At 44.6% G+C, this 10516-nt stretch overlaps 1 long non-coding RNA gene across 1 annotated transcript; it reads left to right on the top strand.

Annotated features, from left to right (window-relative positions):
• Nucleotides 1-1004: 1004 nt before the first annotated feature.
• LOC136329338 (uncharacterized) lies at nt 1005-6198 on the top strand. The gene is made up of 4 exons (XR_010730178.1): nt 1005-1079; nt 1212-1403; nt 4328-4427; nt 5979-6198. It is a non-coding gene; the product is annotated as an uncharacterized lncRNA (long non-coding RNA).
• Nucleotides 6199-10516: the final 4318 nt, after the last annotated feature.

The following is a 10516-nucleotide window of genomic DNA, read 5'->3' as shown; positions in this document are numbered from 1 at the left end:
CTTCCCACTCTCTCTGAAGTCAATACAAATTAAAAAAAAACACTTTTTAATCTCTCCAGATGAATGAATACATATAGACACGCCTTGTATTTTTTTTCATGTGTTACATTTATCTTTTTAAACTTTTTAATTACAGCTGATATTCAATATTATATTAGTTTCAGGTTTACAGCATAGTGGGTAGACATTATGGAACTTACTAAGTGATCCCCCATATGTCCAGTACCCACCTGGCACCACGCATAGTTATTACAATATTATTTCCTGTGCTGTACTTTGTATCTGGGTGACTATTTTGTAATCACCAATTTGTACTTCCTAATCCCGTCACCTTTTTCACTCAGCCACCCAACCCCTCCCCTCTGTCAACCATCAGCGTGTTCTCTGCATCTATGAGTCTGTTTTAGTTTTGTTTGTGTTTATTTGTTCTTTAGATTCCACATATAAGTGAAATCATATGGTATCTGTCTTTCTCTGACTTATTTCACTTAGCACAATACCTTTGCCTTGTTTTTTCAAATGTCCATAAGGTAATAAACTCTCTGAATGTATCATAATTAACTTAACCAGTCCCCTACTAATAAACATCTAGGTTATTCCTAGTTTTTTGCCAGTACCAACACCACCGGAATTAATATCACTTGGGCAGACCTTGGTTCAGCCATATGGTGAAGTCCACGATGACATCCTCGGCGGGAAACTGCCAAATCAGAAGTGGTGCGCATCTGTCACTGTGGAAAAATTTCCAAATTGCTCCCAAATTCCCATCTCCACCACTGGATGACTGCCCATTTCCCAAAAGGGCTTTTTGCCCTCTCTGTATTGCTTGAATGCTTGCTTCACAGCAAGGAGGTATTCATATACTTCTTATGTAATTAAAATGAAATAAGCCCTTCATTAAAAACACAAAACCAGGAAGAACAGAAACCAGCTAGGCCAGTTCAGGCAGAAGCTCCTACACTATCCCCTGCCTGTCACGCCTGCCCTGTCCCCAACAAGCCCTGCATGATGTTGAAATCCATTTCGGGAGCACAAACATGGACCTCAAGGATCAAACTCTGGACAAACATGGGGTGCAGGTGAGGTCAGCTTCCCCCTCTGTTGTTTTTCATCTGACCAGATTTCCCGCCCCTCGTGTCTTTTCTCCATCTCCTCCTTTCTCTTCTCCTCCTCCAACTTCTTTTTTTATTTAAAAAATTTATTCATTTTAGAGAGGAGAGAGAGACAGAGACACACAGAGAGAGAGAAAGGGAAGGAGCAGGAAGCACCAACTCCCATATGTGCCTTCACCAGGTGTAAAGCCAGAAGCCACGGCCAGGGCCACCATCACAGCAGCCGCCTGGCCCATGCAGGTTCGCATTGGATTCGGACAGTCGGCAAAGAAACAGCGGAGCCAAAAACTGGTGAGCCATAGTCTTTAATTTAGCTTGCACCCGGTGGGCAAGTAAAAATTCACACTGGGCTCCAAAACCCAGTCACATTCAGTGCTCACAAAGCTACTGACTTATCCGAGTTTCCTAGAATCAAAGGTTTCTAGCTCACCAGACTTATTCACCTCTGTTCCCCATCTCCTTCCTTATCCCAGATACAAACTCTACACAAACTGGCATCTCACTCAGCACTCCGCCATCTTGGCTGCTTCTCCTGGCCTCCTCCAGGTGGCCTTTCTCTGCTCTCCTCTGCTCTCTCTTCTAATCTCAGGAACCAAGAGCCAACTCTCGTTCTGCCCTCATTTTATATTGTAGCTTCACAACCTCTAATCCAATATACAAAGTAGGGAAGTCCCTAATACAAAGTCACTTCTCTGAGGCATGATTGGATTGTACCACCCCACATCAAAAAGGGTGGGAAAGGCTTAATCCCAAAACCAAGCCCCAGGCTACAATTCTCAACACACATTAATATCACCTGGGCAACGGCCTCTTTAACAAAGTGAGCATAATACATTTTATCTGCCCAACACCAGGCAAGCCCAGGGTTTCGAACTGGCAGCCTCAGCGTTCCACATTGACGCTTTATCCACTGCGCCACCACAGGTCAGGTTCTTCTTTCAACTTCTGTTTGGTTTTCATTTTGTTTAAAGTGAAAAACATTTTGCCCTGATTGGGTGGCCCAGTGGATAAAGCAGGAGTTGGGAACCCGTAAAGCCAGTAGCCAGGGCCACCGTCACAGCAGCCCGGCCCATGCAGGTTCGCATTGGATTCGGACAGTCGGTAAAGAAACAATGGAGCCAAAAACTGGTGGGCCATAGTCTTTAATCCTAGCTTGCACCCAGCGGGCAAGTAAAATACACACTGGGCTCCAAAACCCACTCACATTCAGTGCTCACAAAGCTACTGACTTATCCAAGTTTCCTAGAATCAAAGGTATCTAGCTCACCAGATTTATTCACCTCTGTTCCCCATCTCCTTCCTTCTCCCTGCACAAACTCTGCACAAACTGGCTTCTCACTCAACACTCCGCAATCTTGGCTGCCTCTCCTGGCCTCCTCCACGTGGCCTTTCTCTGCTCTCTGCTCTGCTCTTTCCTCTAATGCTAATAATCCCAGGAACCGAGAGAGCAAGCTCCCTTTCTGCCCCTTTTTTATAGTGTAGAAATCCAAACCTTTAATCCAATATACAAAATAGGGAAGTCTCTAATACAAAGTCACTTATCTGAGGCATGATGGGATTGCAACACCCCACATCAAAAAGGGTGGGAAAGGCTTAATCCCAAAACCAAGCCCCAGGCTACAAGGATTCTGCCTGCCCACAGCCCACAGAGACACACATTAATATCACCTGGGCAACGGCCTCCACGTGAGCAGCGCCATCTTTAACAAAGTGAGCATAATACATTTTATCCACCCAACAGAACCTTTTTGACTGAGAGAGCCATGAACGCCACATATTTTAAAATGTAATTCCGTGAGAGCCATACAATATGTGTAACACTAAATACAAGTAAATGTATACATTTTATGTAAGAATGTAAGACCAACACTTTTAAAGTACAATAAGTCTCTGAATTCTTTTTAATAACATTGTTATGCTGTTGCTAATCAGTAATGAATAAAGTACTTCTTACCATTAATGTGACTTCTGGTGCTGCATGGTTTTGCTGATGGCTTTGTAGTCTGGTTGATACGTGATGAGGTTAAGCTTCATGCAGGCGTTGAGACTTCCATCCATTAAACGTGATCGTAGGTTGGTCTTAACGTTCTTTAGATGTGAGAAAGACTGCTCACATGCATCTGTAGAGCCAAACATTGTCAGTACGGCAATACTCACACGCTGCAGTGTGTGGTATGTGACAGGAAGCATGTTCCAAGTTTAGACAATCAGCTGGTCCGCGGGTTGAAGTTTTTTCATTTCTCCTCACTTGTGTTTGCTCACCAACTCTGCTTGCTGTCATGCAAGTCTTTCCAAATCTTCATTCAGTTACTTCAACTTATTCACCCATATGTCTGAGGCCTTCAGTTTGTAGCTCAAAATCTCTGACGAAGACACCGGGGATGTAACTCAGGTCGGCGCTGTCCACTGCACACTCGTGTGGATGGGTGATGAACTTAAAAAGATGAGTGCGCTCACAAAATTCTCCAAAGCACACTTTGAATGACTGCAGGAGATTAGATGTGAAGCCCACTAGCTGCTGGAGATCAAGATGTTGAGCAGGGTCACTTGCTGTGCATGCATCTTTAAACTCTCCCAGTTTTTCAAAGTGTAGTAAATGACCTGTTTCAATGTCCGTGATGAAGAGTTCCAGCTTGTTTTCAAATGCAAACACTGCTTCTTAAACGCCTTGCATTTTCACATTGAGCTGGTTCAGATGTTCAGTCATGTCCATGAGATAGTAGAACTTCAGGAGCCACTCAGTGTTAGCTAACTCAGGATGCTCGACATTTTTCATTTCAAGAGAAGTCCGAATTTCGCTCAGACAAGCTGCAAAATGGCTGAGCATCTTCCTTCTTGACAACCAATGCACATTGCTGTGCAGAAGCAGACCAGGATAATTATTCCCAACTTCATCCAGCAGTGTTTTAAACTGGTGATCATTTAAAGCTCAGACAACAATAAAGTTGACCACCCGAATGACCAGCAACATCACCTCACCAAGCTGCTTGCCACACATCTGAGCACAAAGTGCCTCCTGATGTAGGATGCAGTGAAAACTTAGGATGGGTCTCTTTTCATGTTCACGAAGAAGCACTACAAATCCTGTTTTTCCCCACCATGCACAGAGCACCATCAGTACACACTGAAATAATTTTATCCATCAGTAGATTTTTTTTCTTTAGAGAACTCAGTGAAAGACTTGAATAAATCCTCCCCACTTGTCTCTTTCATAGGCAAAACAGCAAGACTTTCCTCACATAGTGTGTCACCGACAGCATACCTTGCAATCACGCTGAACTGGGATAAATGGCTACATCTGTTGACTCAGCCAAAGTGAGAGAAAAGAATGATGCTGCATTTGTGTCCTTTACTGTGTTGCCACAATTTGATTTGCCATCATGATGGTACGATCATGAACAGTTCTTGCCAACAGAGGCATGTCTTTTATTCGTTTGATTATCTTGTCTTTATCCGAAAAGTCGTCAAAAAGTTCATTGGCAACATCAAGCATGAATGTTTTGGCATACTGCCCATCTGTGAATGGCTTTCCATTTCTCACAATTGCTAAAGCACCAGCAAAGCTAGCCGAATTTCAGTCAACTTTTTGGGTCCAAACACGGAGTTGCTGCTAACTAGCTTGCACTCTGCACAGTAGCTCTTGACATGCCTTCTTCCTGCTGTCCCCCACTGGATATTTCGATGCAAATGTAGTATGGTATGTGTCAAAGTGCTGCTTTAGCCCTGGCCGGTTGGCTCAGCGGTAGAGCGTCGGCCTAGCGTGCGGAGGACCCGGTTCGATTCCCGGCCAGGGCACATAGGAGAAGCGCCCATTTGCTTCTCCACCCCTCCGCCACGCCTTCCTCTCTGTCTCTCTCTTCCCCTCCCGCTGCCAAGGCTCCATTGGAGCAAAGATGGCCCGGGCGCTGGGGATGGCTCTGTGACCTCTGCCCCAGGCGCTAGAGTGGCTCTGGTCGCAATATGGCGACGCCCAGGATGGGCAGAGCATCGCCCCCTGGTGGGCAGAGCTTCGCCCCATGGTGGGCATGCCAGGTGGATCCCGGTCGGGCGCATGCGGGAGCCTGTCTGACTGTCTCTCCCTGTTTCCAGCTTCAGAAAAGAAAATGCAAAAAAAAAAAAAAAGTGCTGCTTTATATTTGACCCTTTCATCGATGCAATTTTATCATTGCATATTAGACACACTGCAGAACCTGCTCTCTCCACAAAGGCGAATTCCTCTGTCCATTCCTGCTGAAAAGTACAATACTCCTCATCTTTTTTTCTTTTAGCCATCTTCTTCGTCCAAAGGGTTTCTGCAATTAGCTAGCTGACTACTTGATTAAAAGGAGGGAAGTTGTCTGACCAGGCGGTGGCGCTGTGGATAGAGTGTCGGACTGGGATGCAGAAGGACCCAAGTTTGAGACCCTGAGGTTACCAGCTCTAGTGCGGGTTCATCTGGTTTGAGCAAAAGCTCACCAGCTTGGACCCAAGGTTGCTGGCTCAAGCAAGGGGTTACTCGGTCTGCTGAAGGCCCACGGTCAAGGCACATATGTGAAAGCAATCAATGAACAACTAAGGTATCGCAACAAAAAACTGATGATTGATGCTTCTCATCTCTCTCAATTCCTGTCTGTCTGTCCCTATCTATCCCTCTCTCTGACTCTCTCTCTGTCTCTGTAAAAAAAAAAAAGGAGGAAAGTTTACTTCCTGACCTTACAATGACCTATGTACATTAAGCATTATCCAATAAAAATTTGATGTTGTCCCTAAGGACAGCTGTGATTGGCTCCAGCCACCCGTAACCATGAACATGAGTGGTAGGAAATGAATGGATTGTAATACATGAGAATGTTTTATATTTTAACATTATTAATTTTTTTATTAAAGATTTGTCTGCGAGCCAGATGCAGTCATCAAAAGGCCACATCTGGCTCGCGAGCCATAGGTTCCTGACCCCTGAGATAAAGCATCCTCCTGGCACGGGACGGTCAGGACATGTAAGAGAAGCAACCAACGAGTGCACCACTAAATGGAACAACTAAGTGGAACAAGTTGATGCTTCTTTCTCTATCACTCTCTTCCTCTCTCTCTCAAATCAATGGAGATTTTTAAAAAAATAAAATAAAATGAAAACATCTTAAAGCTCTGTGCAGTTCAATAAAAGAACACTAAGTCATGTGTAATCTGACATTTTTAATGAGAAAGAAAAGGAGAGGAAAGCACAGCAGGGAACTCAGAAGTAGACACTGGAAAAGCAAAACATAACTCTGTTCTATTGTAAATACGTTAAGGTCTTCCTTGTCTTTCCCTTCCCCTTCCTTAACACAAGCAAGTAGGCAACTGAAAAGGGGGTTGAAGTTGGGAATGCAGGGCTCAGGACAGATGTCAGAGCTCAAGTGGGATGAGCAGGGTGTCCACCCAAGGGGCTGCGGGCTGTGGGCTGTGGCAGCCATGAAAGATTGACTACTCTCAGGGAGAGAGTTCCCAACGATGCAGAAATGAGCTGCAATTATGCAAAGGGAGAAAACTAGAATGAAGCCTATAGGTGGGGCTGGAATTGGAGACAGGGTAAACTCATGATTTTCAATATAGAGAGACAGATTCCCCACCTCTGCCCCCTGAGACAGCCAGGGGGACAGCAAGAGCCCAATAGCAATGACCACTAGTGGCTCCCAGGTCTTTGCCTTTAATGTCGTTCTCCAGTGAAATACACTAGGGCTTCCTGGAATAATGGCTAATTCCAGGACTGGAACAGAGAGAGAACATGGTGAGCCCAGTATGTCTTGTTGTGCCAGGAAGCAAATAAATTGCTCAAAGAATGATGGAGACAAGTTGAAAGGACGTAGGAGCTAGCTCACAAAGGCGCCCACATGTCAAACTGGGAACAATCTGAACATCAAAACAAACCATAATTATAATAGATTATAATCCATCGATGCTATAACTCTATTCTGATATGACTAAAGAAATTAACAAATAAAAAATTGATGAAGAATAGGGTATTTACAGAGCCCCAAAACATCTCCCCAGAAAACACATTAATCACAAACGGGAACAGGATAACTTAACAGTGGACAAGCCTGGAAGACGCCACCCATCCGAAGTGATCAAAGTGAGTGTCCTGATGGGATGTAAGGAGTGTGTCCCTCCTATGACACTCCTGCCCACAAGACATGACCTACATCTGATCAGGAGGCATAAGACAAATGTAAACTGGTGAACATCCTACCTAAAAACTGGCCTGTAATGTTCACAAGAGTCATGAAAGTCAAGGAAAATATAAAGGCTTTTTCCAGAATAAAGGAAACTAAAGAGACAGAACAGCCTGACCAGGCAGTGGTGCAATGGATAGAGTGTCAGACTGGGATGCAGAGGACCCAGGTTGCCAGCTTGAGTGCAAGCTCATCTGGCTTGAACGCAGGTTCACCAGCTTGAGCGCTGGATCGCTGGCTTGAGCGTGGGATCATAATCATGACCCCGTAGTCTCTGGCTTGAGCCCAAAGGTCGCTGGCTTGAGCAAGGGATCACTCACTCTGCCATAGTCCCCAGGTCAAGGCACATATGAGAAGCAATCAATGAACAACTAAGGAGCTGCAATGAAGATTTGATGCTTCTCACTGCTCTCCCTTCCTGCCTGTCTGTCCCTCTCTGTCTCTTTCTCTGTCTCTATTGCAAAAAAAAAAGAGAGACAGAACAACTAAATGCAATGCTAGAGTCCATATTGAAAACTTCACTGTTGTTAAAAAGAAACAGACCCAATATGCAGGTTTAGTCTCTCCCAGGAAGGGAATTTTAAACCAATCAGTCTGGGATTCCCTGATCAACACCAGTGAGGTAATCTGCCTCTAAAAACTCTCCATTTCAAGCCCTGGCTGGTTGGCTCAGTGGTAGAGCATTGGCCTGGCGTGCAGGAGTCCCGGGTTCGATTTCCGGTCAGGGCACACAGGAGAAGCGCCCAACTGCTTCTCCACCTCTCCCCCTCTCCTTCCTCTCTGTCTCTCTCTCTTCCCCTCCCGCAGCCAAGGCTCCATTGGAGCAAAGTTAGCCCGGGTGCTAAGGATGGCTCTATGGCCTCTGCCTCAGGTGCTAGAATGGCTCTGGTTGCAACAGAGCAATGACCCAGATGGGCAGAGCATCGCCCCATGGTGGGCATGCCGGGTGGATCCTGGTCGGGCGCATATGGGAGTCTGTCTGACTGCCTCCCCATTTCCAACTTCAGAAAAATAAAAAAATTAAAATAAAATAAAATAAAAACTCTCCATTTCAGCCTGACCAGGCAGTGGCGCAGTTGATAGAGCATCAGACTGAGATGCAGAAGACCCAGCTTTGAGACCCCAAGGTTGCCAGCTTGAGCAAAGCTAACCAGGTTGGACCCAAGGTTGCTGGCTCGAGCAAGGGGTTACTTGGTCTGCTGTAGCCCCACAGTCAAGGCACATATGAGAAAGCAATCAATGAACAACTAAAGTGTCACAATGAAAAACTGATGACTGATGCTTCTCATCTCTTTCCATTCCTGTCTGTCTGTCCCTATCTATCCCTCCCTCTGACTCTGTAAAAAAAAAACACACACAAAAAAAAACACTCTCCATTTTGTACAACCCTGGGAGCTCCCTTCTTTCTGTGAGATGGGATGCTGCCCAATTTGTAAATCATTCAATAAAGTCAATTGGAAGTCAATTGGATATTTAAATTTACTCGGTTGAATTTTTATTCTTTAATACTATGAAGTCCATTTTATGTTTGAAGTTATACTTCAGTTATATAGAAGTTCCTTGTTCATAGGAAACACACTAAACATCGGTGAGTGATGGGGAATAATATGGGCAACTTACTCTCGTATGATTTAGGAAAATTGATTCCTTTGTACTAACAACTTTGCTGTAATTCTGAGATTTTTTTCAAATAAAAAAGATTAAAGTAGAACTTTTAAAACTTGTTTTAAGCCCTAGCCAGCCCAGTTAGTTAAAACATCACCCCAATACACCAAGGTTGCAGGTTCAATTCTCAATAAGGGCACACATAAGAATCAACCAATGAATGCATTAGTAAGTGGAAAAACAAACTGATGTTTCTCTCTGTCTCTCCCTTCCTCCTACTAAATTTTAAAATTATAAAACTTGTTTAAGCACACTGGGAGTAAGAAATATTTTTTACATCAAGACCAATACAAGCCTGACCAGGCAGTGGCACAGTGGATAGAGCATCGGACTGAGATGCGGAAGGACTCATGTTCAAGACTCCGAGGTTGCTAGCTTGAGTGCGGGCTCATCTGGTTTAAGCAAAGCTCACCAGTTTGGACCCAAGATCACTAGCTTGAGCAAGGGGTGACTTGGTCTGCTGAAGGCCCGCAGTCAAGGCACATATGAGAAAGCAACCAATGAACAACTAAGGCAGTGGTAGTCAACCCGGTCCCTACCGCCCACTAGTGGGTGTTCCAGCTTTCATGGTTGATGGTAGCAGAGCAACCAAAATATAAATAAAAAGATAGATTTAACTATAGTAAGTTGTTTTATAAAGATTTATTCTGCCGAACTTAGCGAAAATCCGACATAAAGTACTTGGTAAGTAATTATTATTATATGCTTTAACTTGCTATAACTCTGCTTTATAAATTTTATAAAGTAAAGTTACTTCCTTACTTTATAAATCACCATTACTATGGAACTGGTGGGCAGTTAAAAAATTTTACTACTGGCCCTGGCCAGTTGGCTCAGTGGTAGAGCATCGGCCTGGCGTGTGGAAGTCCCAGGTTCGATTCCCAGCCAGGGCACACAGGAGAGGCACCCATCTGCTTCTCCACCCCTCCCCCTCTCCTTCCTCTCTGTCCCTCTCTTCCCCTCCTGCAGCTGAGGCTCCATTGGAGCAAAGGATGGCCCGGGCGCTGAGGATGGCTCCATGGCCTCTGCCCTAGGCACTAGAATGGCTCTGGTCACAACAGAGCGACGCCCCTGATGGGCAGAGCATCGCCCCTGGTGGGCGTGCCAGGTGGATCCCGGTCGGGCACATGCGGGAGTCTGTCTGACTGCCTCCCCGTTTCCAGCTTCAGAAAAATACCAAAAAAAAAAAAATTTTTTTTACTACTAACAGAGATACAAAAGTGGGCGGTAGGTATAAAAAGGTTGACTACCCCTGAACTAAAGTGTTGCAACAAAAAACTGATGATTGATGCTTCTCATCTCTCTCCGTTTCTGTCTGTCTGTCCATGTCTGTCTCTCTCTCTGACTCTCTGTCTCTGTAAAACAAAAGAAAAAATACAAAAAACAAACTAACAAACAAAAAAGAACTGTGACATAACAGAAGAATAAGGTCCAAGTGAAATTGTAAAGAAACAAAACTCAGAGACATTGGTGGAGACTTAAAAAATTGATTTCCTGACCTACCACCTTTTTTCAGTCTTTTTGCAAGGATAACAGGCAAACCCATAT

The sequence above is a fragment of the Saccopteryx bilineata genome, chromosome 3 (assembly GCF_036850765.1).
Source record: "Saccopteryx bilineata isolate mSacBil1 chromosome 3, mSacBil1_pri_phased_curated, whole genome shotgun sequence".
NCBI classification, from domain to species: domain Eukaryota; kingdom Metazoa; phylum Chordata; class Mammalia; order Chiroptera; family Emballonuridae; genus Saccopteryx; species Saccopteryx bilineata.
This window is presented reverse-complemented; position numbering and strand designations above follow the sequence as displayed.